We start from the raw sequence: 18643 nt of genomic DNA, 5'->3' as shown, positions 1-18643 counted from the left end.
TTTAAAGTTCAATGGCAGATCAAGAGAGAAATGCACATCCAGGAAAGGGTTGGTGGAGGTGGGATTTGAGTAGTAGGGTTTGAAAGATAAATAAAATGGACATTATATAAGGAGCTGATAATATGAACAAAGATAGAAGATGGAGAAGGCAAGATGCTTTCTGGTTATATCTAGTCAGGAGCTGTGCTTTGAGCATAGGAATAAGGGGTCATATACTTAAAAGTGGTGGCTCTCAAACTTCACTTTGGCTGCTTATCTATCACCTAGGATGTCTATTAAAATGTAGGTTCCTAAGTTCTACCTCCAGAAATTCTAATTCAGTAAAGTTGGACTGAGAGTCAGGAATCTTCATTTTTAATAGATACCTCAGGCTATTACACATTTCTACAACTTGAAACTTTAAAGATGGTCAGTTTGACACAGTGGTTAACCCCTGGAGCTCTGTGGAGTCTTTAAGTGCCTCACTTGTATAACTTTGGACATGTTACTTAACCCTCTGTGTAGCAGGTTCTACATTTGTAAATGAGGAAAAGTAACAGTAATTGCTTTTTAGGATATTTTAAGAATTGAATGAGATAATTTTGCGTAAGGGCTAAACACGGTGGCTGTATCATTATAATTATTCAGTAAATGTTAGCTGCTGTTTTTGTAGTTATCACCTAATTAAAGAAATATATTTTTATTACCAGATTTTAATTCAGTTCATTCGTTATTTTACCCTACTTGCTTAATCAGACTACTTCCTGGTATATTACTTTGTGTTTAGTTACTTCCTTTACTCATTTATTTATCAAAAGCATTTTGAAATGTAGTGAATGTGTACAATATTAGATATATAAAATATAAATGTCATAACTACATGTTCTCAGTTTGTTCATATTATTGATTATTGTTTTGGTAATTGATAACTAAATATCTGGTTAGCAAATTCAATACTTTTCTATTTGGGGCAAGATAATATAACAATTCATTTGAGTAAATTTTAATTCACTTAGAAAGCAAAAGTGATATAGAAATAATCGGGCTTTATTCATTTAAGGATATAATTTTAAAATAAAAGTTACACTTAAAAACATTTAAAAAGTATAACAGTTTAGATTTTTTTCTTTAAAATTCATTATTAGGGAAATTTGAGAGTATCATAATTTTTAAAAAGCAAACTTTTCACTTATAGAAATCTGTCGTTATTGAAATATTCATATATCGTCGATTCTGATTATTTGTGATAGTCGTATTCTGGAAAGTCACTGTGAACTCTGAGTTAGTGAATACTGAACCATTGCACCTAGAGAAAATGCAAGGTCAGATTCCCACGAATCTCTGGTTACATTTTCATCAACTGACTAGTACATAATCTTGTTTTGTATGTGCTTCTGTTTAAAGACACCTTACTTAATATATATTGTTGCTTCATTAACACTGAACTCACAAACAACACTATAACACATGTCTGAATGAAACTTATTTAACATGGATTTTCTCGGAAAGGCACATCACAACCTTCTTGAACTAGGAACACTAGACAGCATTTCAGCACTAACACCTGGGGACCATTTTAAACAGTGACATCACCAACAAAAAGCACAAAAATGCAAACAAAAAGTGGCACTAGATAGATTGCAGGAAGGAATCCTTACTTGTTTACAGTATCAGAGACTTGTTTGACCTGAGCTGGGGATGTGTGGATCTGGCAACTCAAATTTTTCACAGCTCTATGCATGTCTGCAAGTGATCACAAAAGTACCTGAAACTAATATAAAATAATACTGAATGTCAACTATACTTGAAAAATAGTCATGGAGATGTAAAATACAGCATAGGGAATATAGTCAATAATGTAATAACTATGTACGATGTCAGATGGGTAATAGATTTATTGGGGTTATCACTTTTTGAGGTATATAAATGTCTAATCACTACGTTGTTTTGTACACACCTGAAACTAATACAATATAGAATATTGTATGTTAATAGTAATTGAAAAATAAATTTTTAAAAATTAAAAAAGTGCCATGAGCATTGATTTAGGTTACAAATAAATCTTAGCAGGCAGGCTAATTTGCAAATACGAAATCATGATAATGACGATTTATTAATGACATTCTTATAGTAGTGAATATTACAGAATGTCTTCTAGGCTAACTATGAAAAGAACATGGTGCATTTGAGGATCTAAAAGAAATTCATTATGCAGGGGGGCATAGAATGCAAGATGAATGGAAAGTGATGATCCAAGAGAGGGAAATAAAGCAAATCATGCGGGGCTTTCTATTTCATATTGAAGAGTTGAACTTCATATTGGGAGCAAGAAGGCCGGGCCATTGAAGACTCTTAAAACAGATTATCTTTTTAGAAAACTCATTCTTCACAGTACAGCAAGAAAAGACAGGAGAAACTAACAACAGAGGCATAGAGGTCAGTTAAAACTTTTTCAGTAATCCAGACAATAAATGAATAGTAGCCAAAGGAAGTAGTAATTCGTTGAGGGAGAAGTGGAAGAGTTTTGGAGATTACAGGGTAGTCTAATCAGGTCTTGGTGACTGATTGAATGTATGGGGCATGGGAGGGGTATGAGTTAAAAATGACTCAGATTTCTGACTAAGGCAGCAAAGCCAGGTAGATGGAGAGCATTGTACTTTTCACTGAGGCACGGGTGACAGAGAAGGAAGGGTAGGTTTTGATGGGAAAGATGACATGTTCCCTTTTGGATGTGGTTAAATTTGAGATCCCTAGATTCCAGTGGATGCCTGGTGGATAGCTGCACCAGCTAAAAGAATCTCCCATAGTGAGTGGATATTTTGAAAATATGAGAACTAATCTTTTATCTTCACCCATTATGTTTCTGGAAGAGAATGCCTGTAAATGTCTATTAAATTGATATTTTAGAAAATCTAATCTGCGAGACTTTTTCCGTTAATGTAAAAAGTAAAATCATGTTCTCTTCCAACATATTGCTAGAAAGTATTTCTTGTCTTTGCCATTCTATTGTGTAATTACCATTATTCTGTAGACTTCTATTTTTAGAAGGAAAAAACAGGCCTATTTAAAGGCAAAATTGGTATTTAATACATCTTTTTACATAGTAAATATCCAGAGAATTATATTGGCATTGATTTTAAATGAAACAAAAGCTAAGATAATTGAATAATAAACATTTAAGTACCTAATGAATGGCAAAACCATAGCTTTTTGCTTTTTTTTTTTAATTATTGATGACAGGACAGAATTTTCCTAACATTAAAAATTAAAAATACTTTAAAAATGTATTTGGCAATTAAAATTTTGAAACAAGCATTTAAAAACTATTAAATTCTAACAAAACCAAAATAAACTATTTCATGTAGTAATACAACATTTTGCTTGAGAAAGGATATTAGGTAGCAACATAAGCTAAAAAGAACAGTGTTTTAAAAGAAAGTGGTTGTAACTCTTGTATATCTAAAATTATTTCATAATTAAGTTTTTTATAACGGAAAAAGAAAGTGATTTTGAACATACATAATATGCACAAGTTACAATTCTTGGATACTAATCTGAACTTATTTTTAAAAACTTGTTTATTATTCCTATTACTAGAAATAGTAGCTTGAGTATGAGAGGTGAGGATACAGCTTCTGTAATTCCTGAGAAGAGGCTAGTGGTTTAACAATGCAGTACTTGCTTCAAAAGGTATCAGAAATCAAAAAGGTTCCTAACCTCTGAGAGCTGTAACGGATTAAACTGATTTAGTTCTTGCCTTGCTTCCCTAAAGTCATCTCCAGCCATGCTCCCCATCATGTGACTCATTTTGGTTTTTCCAATACACCGGATTATTGCTTGCTTGTTGCTCCTATTGCCAAAAACTCCCTCTCTCCAGATATTCTGCACTAATTTAATTTTCAGAGTTGTGTATTTGACTATATACGAATTAAACTTTTTAAGTTCAATATCTATTGACTAAGACGTATATTGAAACTCAGGATATTGTTACAGCAAAAGCATGGTGGAAATAAATACCCCAGGAATTTGGGGAAAGTCAAAGAGTTGTGTGTCAATTTTATAAACTGATGTTTCTAAAAATGTGTATATATATTATTTCTTCTGTTTAGTGTTAAAGAGATAAAAACAGAAGGGACATATATGTACATTATTATAGAAATAATTGCCTGTATATTTTTAAGGTTTAAAACTACAACTAAAGAAGAATCCATACAGTGTCAGAGGAGCGTTTAGTTGACCTAAGGACTTGAAAGTATCTAATTGTTTACTGTGATTTGCTGGTCAAAAATCTTGATAAAGGACAATAGGTAAATTGTGAAAGTCTGAGAGGATAAAATTTTTTTAAATAGGTATAAAATCAGTTTATTTTTTTCAAGAGTTGATTGAATTTGTAGAGGGATTGATGCCTAATAACTATTTTATAAGTGCCTTTCTACCAACAAACTTTAATAACTGCCTAAAGTGGCCAAAATTAACTTTTACCTGGGATCTTCATAATTCAGCTGTTCTATGTTAATTTCTTTTTTTTAATCTTGGGGTTTGTAAGTGATTATTTTTTATGATAACTTCTAACAATACATTTTAAGTATTCTTTACATATTCTTTATATTAGATCCTTTTTCATATGGCTGATTCTATGCCAGATTTCACCGAAGAAACCATGAGACCATGAGGAACCACCAGGAATTCAGAATGAGTTGGCTTACTTTTTCTTTAAGGTCAATTGCTTGTATATCTAAAATGCAAAAAAAAAAAAAGAAAGAAAGAAAAAGAAAGAGAGAGAGAGAGAGAGAGAGAAAGAAAGAAAGAAAGAAAGAAAGAGATGGTAGAAAATTACAATCAGTGAGCCCTGAAAGCTCAGTTTTCCATTGCTCACATTTTCTATTCTTCTTTGACTCTTGGAAAATTAAGTTCTTTGTTTGCTTTTACAAGACAAAGTGCACGCCCTTTAGTAGTCTGCTGTTTCCTCCTCTCTGCTCTGTTTTCTATTCTTTCTTGATCCTGCCTATCCTTTGTGCTCTATGCGAAAGGGAGGGGACTTAAAAATGAAAGTTAGAGAAAAACCATTGGCTAAGTTTATGGCCTATAGAGCACCATGACCTATGTAGATTGATCGTTTTGTATTTTATGAAATGAAGTCTATAAATTTACTTCTCCAGAATTTCTGAAAGATTTAAAACTTGTAGTTATAAATTGGAACCATCTGGGCAAAATTCCAAATTAGGGCCTTTGTTCCCCTGTTGGATACAACAAATAGTGGTACAATTAGTTAGCTTGCTAGAGTTGGTTTATAGAAATAATGTACATTTAAATGTTTTTTTTTAAGAGTTCAAAAGTATGTTAAATCATGAGAATTTTGAATCACAAACGACTGATTAGGCAACATGGTCAGCATGGAAAGGAACAGGATCCACATTTTCAGTTGGATTTATGTTCTAGGTGGAACAGTGAAGCCAAGTGCCAGTAATGTAACATACTCTGAAGGGCTAATATTTAATGACTTATCAAAGAACAGGAAATCTTATACAGGGCTTCTCTAGAGGCTGTGTAGGGTGATGGGAATGATGCAGCATAGACCTCAGAAGACTCAGTTCCCTAGTTGTGCTCATTTTTAACTTCATCTCCTTGAGCAAGTGACTTAACCTCCCCAGGCTTCAGGTTCTTTAAATATGTATAATATGTAGAGATTATCCCTACTCTTTTCCTGCTAGCATACTAGGATTATTATGGGATCAAATCAAATAATAAATATGTTGGAAACAAAGCACCATCAAAGTGTAAAATATTTTTTAAAACAAAAGACCTTTAACACACAATACAGTGTCAAGTGTTATCTGTTAATGATTGAGCCCAGTGCTCTTAAAAAATTATTTCAGATTTGTTCCAGCTCTTCTAAATGTACTATTAGAAGCAGGTTATGATACACTATAGGGTAATTCTGAAATGGCCATGTGATGTAAAGTTGAAAAACTTTTATTTGATTTAAGGAATCGATAATTTAGGAAATGGTTGGAAAACCTACAAGTATTTCTAGAACTCTTTGATATGCTCGGCCCTTTGGGGACAAATATTAAGCAGGTTGTTGGAAAGAATTAGTCAGAATCAAGTTACAATTCAGTGAGTTATTCTTCCAACAAAAATTAAATGGATGCCCATATATCTAAAGCAATTTGTGTTAAGTAGAGGAGATACCGTGTTTCCCCGAAAATAAGACCTAACCGGAAAATAAGCCATAGTATGCTTTTTCAGGATGGCATCCCCTGAATAATAAGCCCTAATGCGTCTTTTGGAGCAAAACATAAGACCCGGTCTTATTTTGGGGGAAACACGGTATAAGATTCTTTCCCTGTTGCTATCTATTATGGCGTCATCTTTCCCCTTCTTATTCTTTCATGTTATACTTCAACACTGAACTACCATGTTTCCCCAAAAATAAGACCTAGTTGCACAATCATCTCTAATGTGTCTTTTGGAGCAAAAATCAATATAAGACCGGTCTGATTTTACTATAAGACTGGATCTTATATAACATAATATATGCCTATACGTTATACTTAATAAAGTTGGAAAATATAATTTGCCCATTCTTACATTCTGGAAAAGAGAGACAGCATTATCAAAGTCATCACCATCAGAGCAGACATTAGTGTATGTCAGACACTGTAGATGCGTTACATATATTCTCATTTAATCCTCACAAAAATTCTTTAGCCTTACTTTCATTATTAGCATTTTACAGGTGAGGAAACAGCCACAAAGAAGAGGTTGAGTAAGTTGACAAAGCTCACCTAGTTACTAAGTGGTAGACTCAGACTTTGAACCCAGATGTTGTCTCTAACGTCTGTGTTCTTAACCACTATGCTGTACATCCAGTAAACAAATCACAAAACAGTCTGTGCTCTCAACCCTCATGTTTTGCATAGTGAAAAAATGTATGAAGAAAAATACAGCAGATTAAAGGGGAATAGGCAGTGCTCTAGGAATGCTGTCCTGCTGCTTTGCGTAGGGTGGTCACGGAAGGTCTCCTTGAGAAGGTGCTATAGTAGCACAAAGACTTAAAGAAGCTGAGGGGATGAGCCGTTCAGGTATCTGACAGAAGAACTTTACAGGCAGAGAGAGGAAGACTCAGTGGCCAGAGATGGGCATATGCTTGGCCTGTCTGAAGGATAATAAGGCCATGTTCCAGAATAGGGGCAAGTAAGGGCAGAGTAGTAGGAGATGAGGTTAGAGAAGTAATGGGGGCTACATAGTAGGATCCTAAAGGGAATTGTGAGAACTTTGGTTTTTTACTGTAAGTGTAATATGAAGTCTTTGGGAAAATTCTAGCAGAGGAGTGATGTGAAATGATTTATGTTTTAAAAGGATAACTCTGATACTTTGAGAAAAGCCTGTAAAGGGTGTAAATGCAGGAACAAGGGAGACCATTCAGGCTATTGCAGTAATTTACTGCTTTTAGACATCCATGTGGGAATATTGAGTAGATATTAAAAAACTAATCTGAAGGATTTCTGGTCAAGATAATGGAGTAGGTAAATACTTCGCTTACCTCCTCTCACGACCACGTCAAAATTACAATGAAACTACAGAACAACCATCACTGAGAACCACCTGAACTCTAGCTGAACTGAAGCCCTACAACTAAGGACATACAGAAGAAGCCACCTCGAGACTGGTAGGAGTGGAGAAGACGCGGAATGGGCTGGTCCCACACCCTTATGTGACCATTAAAAATTGGGAGGAATATCTTAACTGCAGATAAGTGAGGGATCCCAGCCCCACACCAGGCTTTCCAGCCCAGGGTTCCAGTGCCAGGGAGAGAAGTCCCTATAACTTCTGGCTGTGGAAATTAGTGGAGATTGCAGCTGAGTGAGATGAGGGCAGCTGGAGTTGCAGGTGCTCCTCTTAAGGGGCCCTCACATGAACTCACTGACAGACTCACTCACTCTGAGCTCTAGCGCTGGGGCAGCAGCTCAAAAGGCACCAGAGACATAATGGAGAAGAATTGAGTTGTCTGTCTTCAGGGTGACAGCTGGAGGGTCAGCTTTTTCCAGATGGAGGAGCTGGCGGAAGCCATTGTTTCTTTGTTGAGCCCTCCCCCACCCAGCATGCAAATGCAGGCCACCACATCTGAGTCTCCATCAACCTGGCTAACACTTCATTTGCCCTGCCTGAGGTGATTGCCAGAGATCCTGCCCCTAGAACTTTTGGCACACCCAACTCACTTCCAGTGGCTTTTCCATACAAACAGCCTGTCCTGGCTCATGCTGCAGACTTTCCTAAAAATCTCTCAAAGGTTCGCAAAACCCAGACAAGCATTATCTGGCTTTGGCGTGTTCCATAACTCTTACTCAGCAGCCCTAAGTTCGGCAGTAATCAAAGCCGATGTTGGTTTGTGGCTGGGCCTTTTGAGGCACCTCCAAGCCCAGCACAGTGGTGTCCAATCTGTGGGTTGCTTTATGGCTCATGCCATGTGGCCTCAGGCAGAGCACAGGCTGTGGCTCAACTAGGCCTGTGGTAGGGCCCCTCCTAGGAGGCCCTGGGAACTGGCATGCCTAGAATCTCGCTTCAAATCAAGCTGGAGCATCACCTGGCCACCTCCAAGGGCAACACACTGAAAGGGCAGATTAGGCAGGCACCAGGACCCTGCTAAAGCAAATTCTGACCAGTAGGGTCAGCCCCCTGCACAGCAGCTCCTCCACTGTAGTCAGGGCCAGTCCTCACAACCAATCAGCTTGAGGGTGAATCCCTCACATTGACGTGCAAACAGCAACCAAGGCTCAACTACAGTAGGAGGGCACACACCCACACAATGGACAAACACACCTGGAGCACCCGGCTCTGGTGACCAGGGGGACTGCAGCACTGGGCCCCATAGAACACCTACTATAGAAGACCACTCTACTAAGACCAGGAGGCATAGCAGTCCTACTTAATACATAGAAATAAACACAGGGAGGAAGCCAAAATGGGGAGACAAAATAAACACGTCCCAAAGTACCAGAATGTGGGACGGCAGAAAAATAACTGAACATAATGGAGGCAAACAATTTACCAGACACAGAGTTCAGCACACTAGTTACAAGGATGCTCAGTGATCTCAGGGAGAACTGCAGTAAAGTGATAGGAAACATAAGAAGAGATAGAAAACAGAAAGGAACCAGTCAGAAAGAATACAATAACTGAAATGAATACATTAGAGAGAATCAACAGTAGATTAGATGAAGCAGAGGATCAAATCAACAATTCAGAAGATAAGGTAGCAGAAAACACCCAAACAGAACACCAAGAAGAAAAAAGAATCCAAAAAAATTGGGTAATTTAAGGGCTCTCTGGGACAACCCCATGCATACCAACATTTGCATCATAGTGATACCAGAAGGAGAAGAGAGAGAGCAAGGAATTGAAAACCTATTTGAAGAAACAATGATAGAAAACTTCCCTAACCTAGAGAAGGAAATAGATGCACAAGCCCTGGAATCATAGAGAGTTGCAAAAAGATGAACCCAAATAGGCCCACACCAAGATACATCATAGTTAAAATGCCAAAGGTTAAAGACAAAGAAAGAATCTTAAAAGCAGCAGGAGAAAGCAGTTACTGACAACAAAGCTTTCATAAGACTGGCAGATGATTTCTCAACAGAAACTTCGCATGCGAGAAGGGATTGGCAGGAAATCTTCAAAGTGATGAAAATCAAGGACCTATAACCAAGATTACTCTGCTCAGCAAAGCTGTCATTTAGAATCGAAGGACAGATAAAACCCTTGCCAGACAAGAAAAAGCTAAGGGAGTTCATCACCACCAAACCAGTATTACAAGAAATGTTAGAGAGACTTAAGATAGAAGAAAAAAAAGAAAAGAAAAAATATGAATAGTAAACGACAATAAGTACTTATCTATCAACAATTACTTTGTTTTGTTGCTGTTGATTTTTTTTTTTTTTCAGTTTCAGGTGTACAAACAATGTAATAGTTAGACCTTTACAGCCTTCACAAAGTGATAACTCCACTCCCCCAGTCTACTACTTCTCTGATACTGTATATATCAGCAATTACTGTAAATGTCAATGGATTAAATGCTCCAATCAAAAGACAGAGTGGCTGAATGGATAAGAAAACAAGACCCTTACATATACTATCTACAGGATCTGCCTCACTTCTGATCAAATGACACACAGACTGAAAGTAAAGGGAAAAAAGATATTTCAGGAAAATTGCAACAAACTTAAACTTGAAGCAATACTTATACCAGACAAAATAGACTTTAAAACAAAGGATATAACAAGAGACAGAGAAGGACCCAGTAATCCCACTTCTGGGTATTTATCTGAAAAAAAAACAAAATGATACTTATAGGGGACATATGTTCATTGCAGCATTGTTTACAATGGCCAAAATGTGAAGGCAACCTAGGTGTCCCTCAGTGGATGAAAGAATAAAGAGTAGGTGGTACATATATACAATGGAATATTGCTCAGCCGTGAAGGGAATGAGTTCTTGCCATCTGCTGCGGCATGGATGGATCTGGAAGGAATTGTGCTGAGTGGAGTATGGCAGACAGACTAAGACAGATGCAAATTGATTTATATGTGGAGTCTAAAGAACAAAATGAGCAAACAGAATGGAAACAAGCTCTTAGATACAGAGAATATTTTTATGGTTGCCAGATGGGAGGGGGGTTAGGAGGGTGGGTGAAAAAGAAGAAGGGGTTAAAATATATAATGATGTATTATACAAATGGACACTTGTAACCTATATAATTTTACTAACCATTGTCATTCCAATAAATTTAATTTAAAAAGTACAAATTGATTGTTACAAAGTAGTCATGGGGATGTAGGGTATAGCATAAGGAATATAGTCAATAACATGGTAGCAACTATGGTGTCAGATGGGTACTAGATTTATCAGGTGATAGATGGGAGGGGGTTGGGAGCAGGGTGAAAAAGGTGAAGGGATTAAGAAGTACAAATTGGTAGTTACAAAATAGTCATGGGGATGTAAAGTAGAGCATAGGGAATATAGTTAATAATATGGTAATAACTATGTATAGTGTTAGATGGGTACTAGACTAGCTGGGAGGATCACTTTTAAACTGTATAGATGTCTGGCCACTCTTCTATACACCTAAAATTAATATAAAATAATATTGAATGTCAACAGTAATTGAAAAATTTAAAAGGTCAAGGGAATAAGGTTCTAATTTCCAGGTATAAAATAAATAAGTCATGGGGATGTAATGTACAGCATAGGGAATATAGTCAATAATATTGTGATAGCATGGTATGGTGTCAGATGGTTGCTGGACTTATGGTGATCACTTCTTGAGGTATATAAATGTTGAATAACGATGGTGTACACCCGAAACTAATAGAATATTGTATGTTAGCTGTATTTTAATAAATATTAGAAAAAATCTGAAATTCAAGTAAGATAACCAGAAACCCATAAAGATGTAAATTTGATAATCATCGATGTATAAATGGTATTTAAAGATATAAGACTGGCGATACCACCAAAGGAATGAAGTGTAGATAGAAAAGTTCTTTCTATAGCACTCTGTTCTTAGATGTCAGGGAGGCAAAGGAGACTGGGAAGAAGCAGTCGTCAGTAAGACAGGGAAAAGTAAAAGTGTGTGTCCTGGAAACCAGGTGGAGAGAGCATTTTAAGGAAAAGGGATTGGTCCCTGTGTTGAACGCGGTTGATAGGTCAAGTGAGATAAAGGCTGAAAATTGACTTGGATTTAGCAATTTGGGGATCATAATGGGCAGTTTTAATGTAGTGGAAGCAGGAAGCAAGGTGAAAAATCAAGAAAATTCAGATTATATTTTAAGCAAGTATGAGAAACAGGAAAGTTGGGATAAATTTTTCTAAAATAAGTGTGATGTGTGGAAAGGAGAAAAGTGGGAAACTTGAAATGGATAGGATTATGAAAGCCCAGAAGTTGGAAAAGAATGTGTGACTATCTTAAATACCTGGTAGCATTTCTTCTTATTGTCACTACCCTGTTAATCTTTCATTTTCTACAGGATTTTGAAAGAAAAGTAAATGTAATTGTCCAGGTTTTCGAGTACAATAATTTACATCTTTGGGGGGGCATGACAAGACAGCCGTGTTAGAAATAGTAAAGGGGCCATTTGATTTCTCTGCTCCTGAAAATTTACCCCATCAGCAAAGCTCTTGATATTTTTAGTTTCATTCTTCCTTCTCTTGCTCATTATCCAGGAAAGATGAGAAAGTAGTTCTGGTGTGATGAGGGATCAAGGTAAAACTTTGCGTGTATTAACCTGACTCTACCTTTTGGTAATGGCAGGTGACTTAGTTGGGCTAGATCAGCATTAAACTAATCTTCCAGACCTCTGAGTTCATCTCCATTGAAGAAAACAAAAATCTAACGCAGAAATTTGTTTCAGTTAGAAAGATTTTCACTTTTAGTACATTTTGCTAAAATGTGTATCTACACTAGCTATTAATGCAAGAGCTTATGCTAAACATACCAGTCACCATGGTGCCTTCTAGGCCCACAGTCTCCTAAGGAGACCGTAGTGTGAATACCTGATAGCCAAACCATAACTGGTCAGGTTAGGGCAGTTATATGGCAGTTTGTGTTCTTTTGCTTTTACTCTTGTTCATGCCAGTGCAAACTCAGAAATAGGCGAATCAGGCAGGACTGTGGGAGATTAAGGGAACCTGGAATAGACCATAAATAAATCAAAATTATAAGTAAGCAGAAGTCACGAAGTTAAGAACAGCTATCCCAGTAGAGAGTGAAGTAGTTGGTTAAAGGATCAGGCATACAGAAATAGAGATACTGAATTTATATTGTGATAGGAAGGCAATAAGCTCCTAACAAAGCAACGATTACCTACTATTAAGACCTACATTTACATTGCAACACCAGCCTTTTGGAATTAATGTGTATGATCCGATTGTTCTGTAGTTTCTGAGTTTTATGATGTTCTTGCCGCTTCGCTATTACCACTTTTATCTTTAGAATAAACCCCATCTGGAGTCCAAGAGAGCCTAACTAACATTAAGCTGAGTATAAATTTAAGACTTACCAAGCGGGTACATAAGGAAATGATACTTTATTTTTTATTTACTTTTATTCCCATCCCTTCCAGTTTCTCCCCTCTGTCAAACATCAGCTTGTTCTCTATATCTATGGGTCTATTTTTGTTTTGTTTTATTTGTTTTGTTTTTTAAATTCCACTTATAATTGAAATCACACGGTATTTGTCTTTCTCTGTCTAACTTGTTTCACTTAGCAGAATACTCTCTAAGTCCACCCATGTTGTCTTAGATAGCAAGATTTCATTCTTTTTTATTGCTGCATGATATTCCTGTGTCTCTCTCTGTGTGCATATGTACACATCACATCTTTATCCATTCATCTGTTGATAGACATTTAGGTTGCTTCCATATCTTGGCTATTACTAGTAATGGTGCAGTGAACATAGGGGTGTATGTATCTTTTCAAATTAGTGTTTTTGTTTTCTTTGGATGAATACCCTGAAGTGGAATTGCTAGATCATATGGCAGCTCTATTTTCAATTTTGGGGAGACTCTCCATACTGTTTTCCATAGTGACAGTACTAATTTACAATCCCACCTAACAATGTATGAGGGTTCCCTTTATTCCACATCCTCGCTAGCACTTGTTATTTGTTAATTTATTGATGATAAATTACAGGTGTGAGGTGATACCTCATTGTGGTTTTAATTTTCATTTTCCTGATGATTAGTGGTATTGAGCATCTTTTCATATGACTGTTGGCCATTCATATGTCCTCCTTGGAGATATGTCTGTTCAGGTCTTCTGCCCATTTTTAAATTAGATTTTTTTTTTGGTGTTAAGTTGTATTAATTTTTTATATATTTTTTATATTAACTCCTTATTAGATGTATCATTGATGAATATCTTCTCCCATTCAGTATAAAATACCATCAACAAAAAAAAAGACAAGGTGGTATTTTTTTGCTGTACAAAAAGTTTTTAGTTTGATACAGTCCCATTTGTTTATTTTTGCTTTTGTTTCCCTTGCCCAAGGAGACATAGTCAATAAAATATTACTAAGAGCAATGTCAAAGAGTTTATTGCCTATGTTTTCTTCTAGGAGTTTTATGGTTTCAGGTCTTAAAGTTTTTAATCCATTTTGAGTTTACTTTTGTATATGGTGTAAGAAAGTGGTCTAGTTTTGTGTTTGTTTGTTTGTTTGTTTTTTGTTTTTTTGCATGTATCTGTCCAGTTTTCCCAACACCTCTTATTGATAAGACTGTCTTTACCTAGTTGTGTACCCTTGCTTCTTTTGTCATTGATTAATTGACCATATAAGTAAGGACTTATTTCTGGGCTCTCTGTTTTATTCCACTGATCTGACATTTAAGTTCATGAACTTGCCACTGTGCACTTATATTGGCAGCACTATACAAACAGTTCGGTAAGGTTTCATAACCTTGGTATATCAGTGTCTCACAACTGTGTTCGTATTGACATGTGGCAGTGTCTTGCTGAGTGGCGTTCATTGTTGTTGGTGTTTTTGTGTGCCCTTGCAAGAATTTTGGAGCTTGAATTAGAGCAACAAGCAAACATTAAATTTCTTGTTAAACTTGGCAAGAGTGGAAGTGAAATCAGGGACATGTTAGTCCAAGTTTATGGGGATAATGCCATGAAGAAAACAGCAGTGTACAAATGGATTAAAAGTTTTTTTCTGAGAGGAGAGAACATGTGCGTCACTGATGAATAGAGGTCAGGATGGCCAGTAGCAAGCAGAACTGAAGAAAACATTGCAAAAATTTGTCGTATTGTGCATCAGAATCGTCAGCTGTCTGTGAGAAGCATAGCAGACAAGTAAACATCGATAGAGAAACAGTTAGGAAAATCTTAACTGAAAATCTTGGCATCAGAAAGGCGTGTGCAGAAATGGTCCCAAAGGAGCTCACTGATGAACAAAAGCAAAGGAGAGTCAAAGTTTACCAAGACCTTTTGGATAGGCAACATGATGTTTTGGGCCATGTTATCACTGATGATGAAACAGGGGTGTACTAGTTCGACTCTGAAACAAAGCATCAAAGTGCACAGTGGAAGTCAGCCAATTGTCCATGACCAAAAAAGTTTCATCAGTCCAAATCAAGAGTCAAAACTATATTGCTAACCTTTTTTTTTTAATATCAGAGGGATTATTCATTATGAATTTGTACCAAGTTCACAAACAGTTAACTATTTGGGCAAAATAGTGTACTATTTGGAAGTGCTGAAAAGTCTGCGTGAAAAAGTTAGATGAAAATGACCTGAACTTTTCACCAACAATTCATGGATCTTGCATCACAACAATGCACCAGCTCACACAGCACTGTCCGTGAGGGAGTTTTTAGCCAGTAAACGAATAACTGTATTGAAACAACCTTCCTACTCACCTGATATGGCCCCCAATGGTTCCTTTCTTTATCCGAAGAGAAAGGAAATATTGAAAGCAAGGTATTTTGATGACATTCAGGACATCAAGGGTAGTACGATGAGAGTTCTAATGGCCATTCCAGAAAAAGAGTTCCAAAATTGCTTTGAAAGGTAGACTAGGCACTGGCATCGGTGCATAGCTTCCCAAGGGGAGTACTTCGAAGGTGACTGTAGTGATAGTCAGCAATGAGGTATGCAGCACTTTTTCTAGGATGAGTTCATGAACCTAATTGTCTGACCTGGTATATCTGTTTTTATGCCAGTACCATACTGTTTTGATTATTGTAGCTCTATAATATAGTCTGATATCAGGGAGTATGATACCTCCCACTTTGTTCTTTCTCAAATTTTCTTTGGCTGTTTGGGGTCTTTTGTGCTTCCATATAAATTGTAGGATTAGTTGTTCTAATTCTGAGAAGAATGCCATTGATGTTTTAATAGGGTTTGCATTGAATCTGAATATTGCTTTAGGTAGTAAGGACACTTTAAAATATTAATCCTTCCAATTCATGAACAAGGTATTCAATTTATTTGTATCTTCTTCAGCATCTTTTTCAATGTCTTATAGTTTTTAGAGTACAGGTCTTTCACCTCTTTGATTAAATTTATTCCTAGGTATTTTATGCTTTTTGATGCAATTGAAAATGAAATTGGTTTCTTAGTTTCTCCTCTGATAATTTGTTATTGGTATATAGAAACGCAACAGATTTCTGCATATTGATTGTATCCTGCAACTTTACTGAATTCGTTTATTCTAGTTTTTTGATGGAGTCTTTAGGGTTTTTCTATGTATAGTGTTTTGTCATCTGCAAATAATGAGAATTAACTGCTTCCTTTCTGTATTGGTGCCTTTTATTTTATTTTACTTTATTTATTTTTGTATGATTTTGCTGTGGCGAGGATTACCAATACATACTATATTGAGTAGAAGTGATATTTGGCAACCTTGTTCCTGATCTTAGAGGAAAAGCTTTCAGCTGTTCCTCCTTGAGTATGATATTAGCTATGGGTTTGTCATATATAATCTTTGTTATATTGAGATATGTTCTTTCTATACCCACTTTGATGAGTTTTTATCGTAAAAGGATGTTGAATTTTGTCAAATGTTTTTCCTGCATCTATTGAGATGATTGTATGTTTTTATCCTTTATTTTGTTAATATGATGTATCACCCTGATTGATTTAGGGATGTTGAACCTTCCTTCTATCCCTGGGATAAATCACATTTGGTCATGGTGTCTAATACTTTCGATGTATTGTTGAATTAGGTTTGCTAGTATGTTGTTGAGAATTTTTGCATGTATGTTCATCAAGGATATTGGCTTGTAATTTTCTTTCTTGTAATGTCTTTGTCTGATTTTGGCATCATGGTAATTCTAAGAATGAGTTTGGTAGCGTTCCTTCCTCTTCAATTTTTTTTTTTTTTTTGAAATAGTTTAAGAAGGATACATATTAATTCTTTGAATTTTTGATAAAATTCACCTGTGCAGCCGTCTGATTCTGGACTTTTTATTTGTTGGGAGTTTTTTTCATTGCTAGTAATTGTTTAGATTTTGTATTTCTTGGTTCAGTCTTGGATGGTTATATACTTCTAGAAATGTATCAATTTGTTTTAAATTGTCAGGGTTGTTGGCATCTAATTGTTTGTAGTATTCTTTAATGTTTGTGTTTATGTGGTGTTGGTTGTAATTTCTCTTTCATTTGTGATTTTATTTATTTGGGCTCTCTTTTTTGCTTGATGAGTTCGGCTAAAGGTTTGTCAGTTTTCTTTATCTTTTCCAAGAACCAGCCCTTAGTTTTAGTGATATTTTCTGTTCTTTTCTTATCTGTTTTGTTAATTTTCACTCTTATCTTGACTATTTCATTTCTTCTGTTTACTTTGGGTTTTGTTCGTTCTTTTTCTAGTTCCTTTAGGTGTAAAGTTAGATGGTTTATTTGGGATTATTCTTATTTCTTGAGGTCGGCTGATACAGCTATGAATTTCTCTTTAGAACTGCTTTTGCTGCATCCCATACTTTGAAAAGTTGTGTTTTCATTTGTTTCAAGATTGTTTTTGATTTTCTGTTTGATTTACTCTTTGATCCATTGATTGTTCAGTAACATGTTGTTTAATCTCCATTTATTAGTGCTTTTTCCTATAGTTGATTTTTAGTTTCAGGATACTGTGGCCGCAAAAGATGTTAGATATGATTTGAGTCTTCTTGAATTTATTGAGGCTTGTTTTGTGACCTAATATGTGTGATCTATCCTGGATGTTCCATGTGCACTTGAAAAAAGAAATGTATTCTGCAGTTTCTGGCCTGTAAAGTTGCTGCTGAGATATCAACTGGTAGCTTTATGGAATTCTTTTGTATGTAGTTCATTATTTTCCCCTTGCTTCCTTCAAGATTGTTTTTTCTTATCTTTTGTCACTTTTTTTTTAATGAAACGCTTCGTGAATTTGCTTGTCATCCTTGTGCAGGGACCATGCTGATCTTCTCTGTGTCATTCCAATTTTAGTATATGTGCTGCCAACGCGAGCACAACTTTTGCCATTTTAATTACAATATATCTTGGTGTATGTCTTTGGTTTCGTCTTGTTAGGGACTCTCTGTGCTTCCTGGACCTGGATGTCTGTTTCCTTTTCCAGGTTAGGAAAGTTTTCAGCCATTATTTCTGTAAATGAAGTTTCTGTTCCTTTCTTTTCTTTCTGGGAATGTGAATATTTACAGAGGGTGCCAAAAAAGATGCATACACATTTTGAGAAAGGAAAAAACTGTATTAAAATTATGCTGATGGTAACCACTTTGAGCACCTCTTGTAATTGTAGAAGCCAAATGAGACTTGTATTCGTCTTTTGTTTTTGGTATATATTGAGTATTACAATTTTATCACAGTGATTTCCTTTCTTAAAGTGTGTATACATTTTTTTGGCACCCTTTATTATACGAGGTCTGACAATTAATTTCGCGAACTTGCCACCATGAGCTCACATTGGCAGCACTGTACAAACAGCTCGGTAAGATTTCATAACCTTGGTATATAAGTGTCTTACAGCTGTGTTGGTGTTGATGTGTGGCGGTGTCTTGCTGAGTGGTGTTCATTATTGTTGTTAATGTTTTTGTGTGCCGTCACCAGAATGCCTGCGCTTGAATTAGAGCAACGAACAAACATTAAATTTCTTGTTAAACTTGGCAAGAGTAGAAGTGAAATCAGAGACATGTTACTCTA

At 36.0% G+C, this 18643-nt stretch overlaps 1 protein-coding gene and 1 non-coding gene across 6 annotated transcripts in view; one reads left to right on the top strand and one right to left on the bottom strand.

The window, feature by feature from the left end:
- Window positions 1-18643, top strand: part of YES1 (YES proto-oncogene 1, Src family tyrosine kinase) — a 73377-nt gene that overhangs the window by 16595 nt on the left and 38139 nt on the right. The gene's annotated exons all lie outside the window — the stretch shown is intronic.
- LOC141567050 (U6 spliceosomal RNA) lies at window positions 17850-17956 on the bottom strand. The gene has a single exon (XR_012489446.1). It is a non-coding gene; the product is annotated as a U6 spliceosomal RNA (small nuclear RNA).

The sequence above is a fragment of the Rhinolophus sinicus genome, linkage group LG09 (genome assembly GCF_036562045.2).
Source record: "Rhinolophus sinicus isolate RSC01 linkage group LG09, ASM3656204v1, whole genome shotgun sequence".
In the NCBI taxonomy this organism is placed as follows: Eukaryota; Metazoa; Chordata; class Mammalia; order Chiroptera; family Rhinolophidae; genus Rhinolophus; species Rhinolophus sinicus.
The sequence above is the reverse complement of the archived record's forward strand: the minus strand, read 5'-3'. Positions and strand labels throughout refer to the sequence as shown.